The following is a 10,024-nucleotide window of genomic DNA, read 5'->3' as shown; positions in this document are numbered from 1 at the left end:
TTTTACGAACACCCACGCGATTTTCCTTCTTTCCACCTGAGTCCGCGACCAGCCACGCGCTCCGCTAATTAGCGCGTGTTTTCGTAAGATCGCGAGCGAAGATTAGCAGGTCTCTTGAGGTGAACTTTAGAAAAGGAGAGGAGGCTTGTGCAACCATCGACACTGTGAAATTATTGTATCTCTAGCACGCTCCTCTGTTACAATAGGAAAGTGGAAAATTCCGAGAAACGCCTGAGGAAGGAAGATAGAAATCGAGAATTACTCTTGATGGAATATAATAAAGTCACAATTAAAACATTAAGTGGATATATTGATCGATTTAGCCGCAGCTAGATTCTTACGTGTTTCCTACGCGCGTAGACTTATTTTCATAGAATTTTTATGTATTGCTGCTTACAATTTCATGATGCACCAAAAATCATGGTGCAAAAGGATAAGTACATCCTGCTATTTCATTAATTTCCATCCTGTTATTTCAATGAAAATTAAAAATTATTTTTTCAACAGCACATATACATTTTCAATAATTGCGAAAACAAATTATCTGAATCCTGTCATTTTAATAGGTTCAATAGTACTTTACTTGCGAAAGGAAAAAAACTAATTCTGCATTGTCATTCTACGTTCCTGGCGAGGTTCAAGCACTTTATCTCCCTTTGGATTTTTTCGAATTTTTGTTTCTACGATCAGAACTAGTCGTATACTCTGAAATCTGATCAACTTGACGATTCGACGATGACCTCGTCATATCTCCTCTAGCAAGAGTAGAAGTTTAAGATTGAAAAGGGACGGTCGTCGATGAAACAGAGTTAATTTGCAGGCTCGAAGGCCAGAAAGTTTTTGCAAGGATCGCAGACTGTCCTCCATGCCGATACTCTTTAACTCTCGTTTATTTGGCCTGCTGGTGAACTCGTTCTTGCGTTTACAGGACCGCCCACTTTACGTTCCCCATGTAATTTTCATTCCACGCACTCGCACACGCGCTCTCGGGAAAAATAGAATATTCCATAGGGAGGAATCGACCGGCAGATAATTTATTTGCTAGCTTTAATGAAGTCAAATGTTGCGATAAATTTAACGATGTCGTTAGCCGAGCACCTGAACACAGCCTCCTGGAAAAAGAGTACACGACTCTGCGTCTGATAATCTAAACTCTGCCATCAAACTCTACCACTAACATAAATAAAAAAAAAAAAAGAAAAAAAGAAGAGAAAAGAATGTAGGATACACGAGTAAGAAACAAGAAACTAGAGTATCATACAGTCGTCACGAAGATCACGACGCTTATCATAATTTACATTTTTCCTCGTTGGATCGCGAGCAACTCGATGCATATGCATACACGTTCAAGAGACACACCTGCGCTCAATGCAATTTGTCTCCTTGATAAGGTGCTCGTGTTCACTTTGTTAATCACTGCCGCGCGATCACGACACGTTCTATCCACCTTTCTCGATTATCTTTTTCTTTTTTGGTGTTCTATCAGTTCATCAAATGGCTATCACCTACGCGACATCAGCCAGAGTTGAAGTGAAAAATCGAAGGAAAGCATGTTAAACGGGTTCGTTGACCATTTACCGGGTTTCGTGCTAGCGTGAAGAATTTTTTCACGGGCACAAAATTTTTTTTCACGGCGATCGAACAAGCAGGTGTCCCGGGTGTGGTAAAAACAGCCGACGTAAACTAATGCCTGGTCGTCCATTACAGAGTAGAGAAGGCTCGTGTGTCCTGTCGGTTTCACGTTGGGCGTAGAAGAAACGCGCGTAATCGAGTGACTGACTGGCCTTGATAGTTGCCGGTGTTGACCACGTGAACCTATTCAAAGCGAAACAGGTACATTCGCGATCTCCTGATCTATCGATCGATGGCTAGCTTTTCGAATATACCTAGACTCCTACCGCGACGCTATTTACTCTCCTGTTATCTGATCACCAGTGAAACGAAAGCAACTACAGTGGCTTGACAAAGTGTCTGAACACTTCTAAAAACTTTTGATGACTATGCCATGAATGTTATATAAAAGATTTTGCATAGTGCACGACATGATTACAATCGGGCCTATCAGAAGCTACTCAACTTTCTACTAATTTCTTTATTTCATTACATAAGAATACGATTAATGTTCAGTCTTCAAGAAACAAATAACTTACATCAGATCAAGCAGATTCTTTGCAAGAAGATGACATGAATAATACATTACAATAATAATAAATTCCAAAGTACATTAAAAAAAAGAATGGCAGTTTTGTAACATCATTGCTATTCTGTATCTTTCTATTCATGAAGTTGATCAGTGTGGTTTCAGAACGACTCAGTTTCCATGATATATTCATAAAATATACCTATTCGTTTAATATATTCGTGAGGTACATTCATAAAGTATATACATATAATATATTCATAAAAGGTTTCAGATACGTTCAGATACATGAGCCAGTTGAACATTGAAAACGTTCGTTTCTAGCATGAATACAATATTTCGTCCCGATGACACTGTCTTCGAAAGTCGAGAAATTAGTACCTTCTCCGGCGGAACTTTGTTTCAAGAAAAAGTAGATTTAACTGGTTTTTAACGAGCGTCATTAGTACCTCGTGATAGGAAGAAATCAGGTTTCGATAGTAGTTGTTTGTTAGAAAGAATCGTAATGGTATTCGCAGTCATTAGAAGGAATTAAGATGCTGTTGGCTTTCTAATCACGGATAGGAATGGAAATCGAAAACATGCTCGCTGAAGACTGACCTCGAAGTATTATAATGCTATCAGTGCAACGATTCCCTTACGATGCACTTGTCGCATGCAATTCGACAAGCACAACAATCTCTTTAACCTGCACTTAGTCCTCATTTACAGTTCGTAGAATGTTTAAAAAGTAATACGAAGACCGATACCTATCAATGAACGTGACATTAAACTTTACATCTCAGATTTTGAAATACTGACTTGGAAAAAAATTAGTTGTATTTTATACCCCCTGCGATTTGCTACGCCGAAGAACTTAATCAACCGATCGAATGACAAAAACTACCATCGCAATCGCAGCCAATCAGCTCGTATTATTTGCTATATAATTAATAATTGTATTACGTAAAGTAATGCGATTAGTAATTATATATGAAATAATGACGATTACCCGGGTCTCACCGCATGGAGGTTGCTGCGAGTGGAGACCCTCCCTATCCACGATCCCATCCACCCTTCCTTTTACGCAAAAATTGACTAATTTTTCATTAAAAAGTTTAAGGAAATTCTTCTTTTGATGTGCGTTTGCAAAACTATCAAACCTTTAACCGTTGTGCAGAGGGAACAACAAAAGGAACATTTCAAAAACCGACGCGAACAGCTAAATCTGACAGTAAATGATATAAAACTTACTACTACTACCACTACTACTACTACTACCACTACTACTACTACTACCACTACTACTACTACTACCACTATTACTACCACTACTACTACCACTACTACTACCACTACTACTACTACTACTACCACCACCACCACCACTACTACTACTACTACTACCACTACTACTACCACTACTACCACTACTACTACTACTGCTATTACTAAATAGTACTTTAATTATGCATGTATTGAACCCAAAACTAATCGCAAGCACTGAAAGCATTAAAAGCAACTTAAAGGCATTGCAGGCAACTTGAAAGCATCCTATTTGCTAATTTCAAGAAAACCCCTACTTAATTGATAATCCAATTTAATCTGCCTAGTAAAAAGTCAAAGTTCTCATGAGTTCTAACTACACAAATATTTTAATATAACTGGGACTGGGAGAAGGGGTATTTTATGAAATACTTGTATCTTGAAATACTTCGTTCCTGTAGACATTTCTGAAACAAACTTGAATTTAAATCGATTAAAATAAAATAAAAAATTTTGTATAAGCTCTACCTATGAGGGTCTAATGCACTGCAATATTATAAAATTAATGAAACGTTAATAATTTTAAATCTAATCTTAAATGAAGGAAACATTTTAAAGGACACAAAAAAACTAAAATCTATTACTCTCTTAGAAATTCTGGAAATTCATAATCAAAGATGCAAAAGAAAATCGCGATATCATAATTCGCAACTCTAAAGCAAACACGATTATCATTTTATCGCAACTTTAATTCAAACCATAAACATTCTCTCGCGATATTAATAAAAGGGCACGTTATTATTTCGCAACTCTAATTCAATCCATAATTAATCTCTCGCGACACTAATAAGAAAAACCGCGACCTACCCAATGTAACGATGGACCGACATATACATCGGCCAAAAAAGAAAAGAAAGAACTACTACTACTACTACTACAAATACTAAAAGCGAGCATAGTGACAAAGTAGTAACGAGAATGACTTTCCATGCTCTGGATGATCCAGAGGATGGAAAGCCATTGGTAGTTGCCCTCTTGAACGGCAGTTTGCCGGGCCTCTTCGGCTCATAGCCTCTTCTTACTTCGGGCGCAATGCCCGCTGAAACTTAAATCTAGGCTCGAGTCTTTCTAATCGCAAAATAAAAAATAACTTATAGAGGTAAAGTAAAAAGATAAATCGCGGATGCTATTCCCAGCGCACATGGACGACCAACGATCATAGTGACCGCCGTCCGTTCGCATGTGCAAGCTCGTACGTTTCGGAACCCATTCGCGACCACGACCGCGATATTCGAAAAATCACACACACAGTGGAAAATACGTCGTGCACGATACGCTAACGCAACGTCAATCGCTGAAAAAATTGTTAAGCTTATAGACTACTCATCATGCCCATTGCCTTCCTCCCACCCAAGAAGCACCTGGGCACGTGAGTGAGATTCTAACAATGAACATGGAAGGGGTTAAACCTGAAAATCCTATGCTAAAAATATGATTAGCCTATCTATTATATTTTCTGTCTAACGGGCTAATATTCTTTGATTTTGCAATCTAATTGCATTTCAAATTTTAATAATTCTATACTGCACTTTACTTTATTATTTTAATGAACAATTAAACTATTAAGCTAGAATGAAGGAAATTAATGAAGAATACAGATATTTATTAAATATAAACTAAGATTCAAAGCAAGTAATATTTATATCAATGAATAACAATGGATTCTAAATGAACTTTATTACTCAAAATATCCTCAGGCGATATCTTTATCAAAACACATCTTTGAAAACACAAAAAAACGTTCACAACTTGTTTTGATTCTGATATCAGCCTGCCGCGAAATGTTTTCTTGCACGTGAAATTTGATAACATCCGTCATAACGGACAGACAGAGTTATACTTTAACATATACTTTCATATTTCATATTCCGAATTTTACTGAAATTATACTGTGTATACTCAAATGATAAAACTGCTCTATACCATAATAAAGTAAAACATTAAAATAAACATCATTTATAGTCTTCATCAGCATTATAATAACTTTAATCATACTTGTATTTCCATATTAACGAAGTCTGAGGGTATTAGACTTCTTCACTACAAAATACTTTGATTTTATAAATAATTATAATGAATATATTGTGAAATTTTCAATCATATGCATATATATATACTAATTATATCTCATAACATTATATTACTTATACAAAATACTTTATATTGCAGTATGTAAATATCATACTTATATATATTATATATATTAGCATCAACATTTAAAAACACGGTGTGCAAGAAAACCTATCCTAAACTAATAAATAAAATATAGACAAAAAATGTTACTACTCACGGGTATAAATACCCGCGGTCACTATGCTCGTCAAAAATTCTACGTATACAACCAATCACCCGTGTCGATTCGGATCATTCATCCTTCGACATGATTGAATGACCGGAGGAACACAAATACATGCGACTCACGATTAGCTGTGAAGAATTTTGTCTTCGATGTTGTTCTGATCCAAGGGAGTTCGTCATCAAGCCACCATCAAATTGGAATCCTCGAATTCAATGGAAGAAAACTGTAACAAAGCATAGAATATTTTAATTTACTAGTAATGACGGTGTTAATTACTTTAAAAGTTTGAAATAATAAACGACTAATTTCTACTAAATAAATATTTTTTCTAATAATATTCAATTTAGGAATGAAAAATTTACAAGTTTTCAAATTTTCAATCAAATTTTATTTTTTAATTAATAATAATTATCATGAAATATAAAAAATCGACTTAAATAAAATACAAAATAAGTAGTTACTTACATTTTTGGCTTTTGAAACACCACTAGGTATTTTCCAGGCAACAGGAAGAAGGGGAAGAAGTGGCATACCTTTAACAAAATATGAATTATTATAATTTATTTTGAGAAATACAGCGATGGTTGCTCAAAAAATGTAACATAATAAAATATGAAACTCTATGAAGACTTAACTTTAATAGCAAAGGAAATTAAAATTCTAATAAACTATAATTAGAGTAAAAATTAAAATTCTAATATAAAAATCTAAAACTAGATTTTAGTTTTTAATTAATAATAATTGCAGCGAAATATAAGGAATAAAATTAATAGAATACAATGTGTAAAGATTCTTACATGTATAAATTTGAAACACCACTACATCCTTCCCAAAGAAGAGGAAAAATGATGGAAGTTATGAAAAACCTGTAACAAAACATGTTAAATACTATAAGTTGCTCTTGAAAACGCACTTGTGATTGTTAGAAAACTTAAAACAATGCAAAATAAAACTCTATTCAAACATGAAATTTTAATAATAAAAAGATTTGAAATTCTAATAAAGTTTAATTATTATATAAAAAGTGGAATTTTAACACAATAATGACAGACTTAGAAATTGAGGCTCTACCAATTTCTGAACGATATCAAACATTTTTATTGTGTACTTCAATAGCAAAATTTTAACATTTTAGTTCGATAAATAAATTAAAATGCAATGTACGAAAAACTTACATTCTTGAGCTCCAGGAAAGGCTTTATCCTCTTGCGAGACCTGCGACTCTACTACCGAAAACGAACGTGTAACAAAAAAAAAAAGAGTAATAGACTATTAACACGTCCGTTTAAGTCAAATGACAATTGGCGGACACACTGACTCTAATTTCGCGTCTGATTATTACAATTAAATTTAATGAAAGTTGTTATGTTCTAAGTCAATATTAAATGTGATTTAACGCAGCAAGCACTGACTCTACCAACCGCATTGCGCGCGGTCACAAAAATATTCTAAAAGAAAAACTTTATAAAAGGTAGGGGATAGGGAGTCGAGTGTTTGTTTATGAAAATACTCCTTTTTTAGAACTACGAATTAATTATTATTTATTTACAATAGGTAAAATATACATACAAATATCATACCAAGAATACGAAAAAAAATGTATATATATATATGAATATTTCATAATACGATTGATTTGTAAAAATTACCCGCCAAATTGAATGTCCGCCATTACAGCTTCTAGTACTTTATGCGTTACGTGACTTCCTTCTAATGCAACATGGCGCACTTTTTCTGACCGTTAAACAAAGCTGCACAATACGAAAAAAACGCGATGCACAGAACCTGTTCAAACTTGTCTCTGATAGCGTACTTTCTCGAATGTAATAGAAGTTATTGAAAATGAAAATGACGAAATTAATAGTCAATATTATATCACAGATAATTTACAAACAAACAAAATGAATGAAAATGAAACAAAATGAAAAAGTTATTTGAATTTCTTACTCAAATGAAACAGAATCGGGAAAATCTATGTCAAATTTATGTTAAATAATCTTTTCAATTTCTTCGGAAACATAATTTAATATATTCGAAAGAAAAAAGTAATTTCCTTAATCTTGCATTCTTCATCTTGGTATCCTTAATTCACCGTAAATTTAAAATTTGTTATATTAGATATTAATTAACTTAATGTCACAAAATATTTATAATAAATGGAGTTAATTGCATAGTGAATAAATATTATCAATTACCTAACTAAAAAAAGGAAACAAACATATAAATACGTTTACCTTTCTTAAAATATACGAAATATTACCTCATTTCGAGACAAAAGTTGTTAAATTTACCGTTAATCACCATGGCGTCTTTTCGACTTTCACTCCGTCTAATATTTTCCCTCGGAATCAAATAATTGCAATCTGCATAAAAATAGAACAAAATATTAAAACAAATGTATAAAAAGAACAAATTATGTGAAAATAAAACAATGATCAAGGTCAAATTGCCTTTCGAAAACCCATTATACGAGCTACCGGCAAATGGGGCAATCAAAAAGACAATTAAAAGAAAGAAGATATGTAAATAATAGATTATAATGAAGTGTTAAAGAAAAACGTACAATTAAATGAAAATAACGATAGCGTGGATTTGAACTTGGTAGAAAAATTTGTATGAAAGTACCAAAGACACCTATCACGAAGTGACACGAATTGATCTACGTCTAATCTCTTTGATTGTCCACACTTAACTGACACCCCGTACCGCGATTTACCCAGCGAATTTCGTCAAGCAAGGAGTGGGAGGGGGGCGGCTCGCTAGTTATATGCATATGCACGAATAGGATTCGTCAAATTCCTGAGAAACTTATGCTCAAGGATATGTTTTCAATAAACATATTATGCCTCGAAAGAAAAAAAAATACATTAGACTGAACAGTAAGATGCACCTAGAAACTATAGAAAGTAAACACAAATAATCTAGTATCATTTCGACGAACAAAAATGTATCTGAGAAACTGATTATTCGATACAAAGCTAGAAAAAAATAATTTTTAATTCAAAATAAAATAATATCTGGGCCGAAGGAACTGTGATTAACTGTGATTGATATCTCGTACATACGTATGTATACAGAAGAGCCTGCATAAACATATTTATTATTCTTTCATTTATATTTTATTTGTATGACAATTTTTATTAATTATATGTTACTCATACATTATTATGAATCATTAATGCTACTGTTAATCTGGCGACTATAATCAATTATTCGTATAGATGTTAAAACATTTAACACTTATAACATCTATACGAATAATTGATTATAATCGTCTTAAAATCTCAAAACATTTAACACTTATAAGACTTTTTCATATGCCATTCGTATGACAAATTTCATCAATTATATGTATGTTATTTATACTTGCTGTTATTATTCATAAATGTTTTAAGACATTGAAAATTCTTTTATCATCATTTTTTATTAATTTCAATTGATATAGAACAAAGTAAAATATGATTCTAATCTGGAGGGAGGTTATAATATTAAAATAAAACCCTACTAACCTTCTTAGAAACTTTTATTGTGTAGATTGTACAAAACATTTTGAAATCTCACTAGTACTGTAACGAGACATGAATATCGCAATTAATAATCACTGATTGGTAAAATTTAAAACGTATATAAAAATGTATGTATGTAAGATGTTCATTGAAAACACAACATTTCGCAAAAATCATCATATATTGAAACAGTCAATTATTCAGTACATTAACGAACCATGATATACAGACACCCATTATGAAATCATCTTTGGCATTTATTTTACATTTAAAACTACTGTTCACGTTGTGTACTAATTTTTGCATGTTGCTCAAGTTTATAAAAAAAGACTGACACGAGTATCTAAATTCTTCTTCTAGGTGCAATATGAAGTTTACCGACTGAGCTTACAAGGAACTATAAGAAGGAAGGAATATCGCCATCTAGCATAAAATAAAGAACAATCTTTCAGAGTTTTGGAGCCATGGATATAGAAACACATCTTATCTGACGAATATATACAATAGATTGAGAATAGTAAAACATTACCTGAGCAGGTTAGAAATATAAGAACTGTAACAACAATTATTTATAGCATTTTGCATCAGTTCTCTAAAAATTGAATACAATTTATCCAAGTAGAATAGTAAATCCTAATTACGTGATTAGATAGACAATTTCGAGACAACTTCAATAGTTGTAAATAATGAATTGTACATATTTTGATATGGAATTGACAATGTTGAAAATAATCAAACACTAAAGCCTACCGTCGTCTGCTGTAAAACTGCATC

The sequence above is a fragment of the Bombus vancouverensis genome, chromosome 12 (genome assembly GCF_051014615.1).
Source record: "Bombus vancouverensis nearcticus chromosome 12, iyBomVanc1_principal, whole genome shotgun sequence".
Lineage (NCBI taxonomy): Eukaryota > Metazoa > Arthropoda > Insecta > Hymenoptera > Apidae > Bombus > Bombus vancouverensis.
This window is presented reverse-complemented; position numbering follows the sequence as displayed.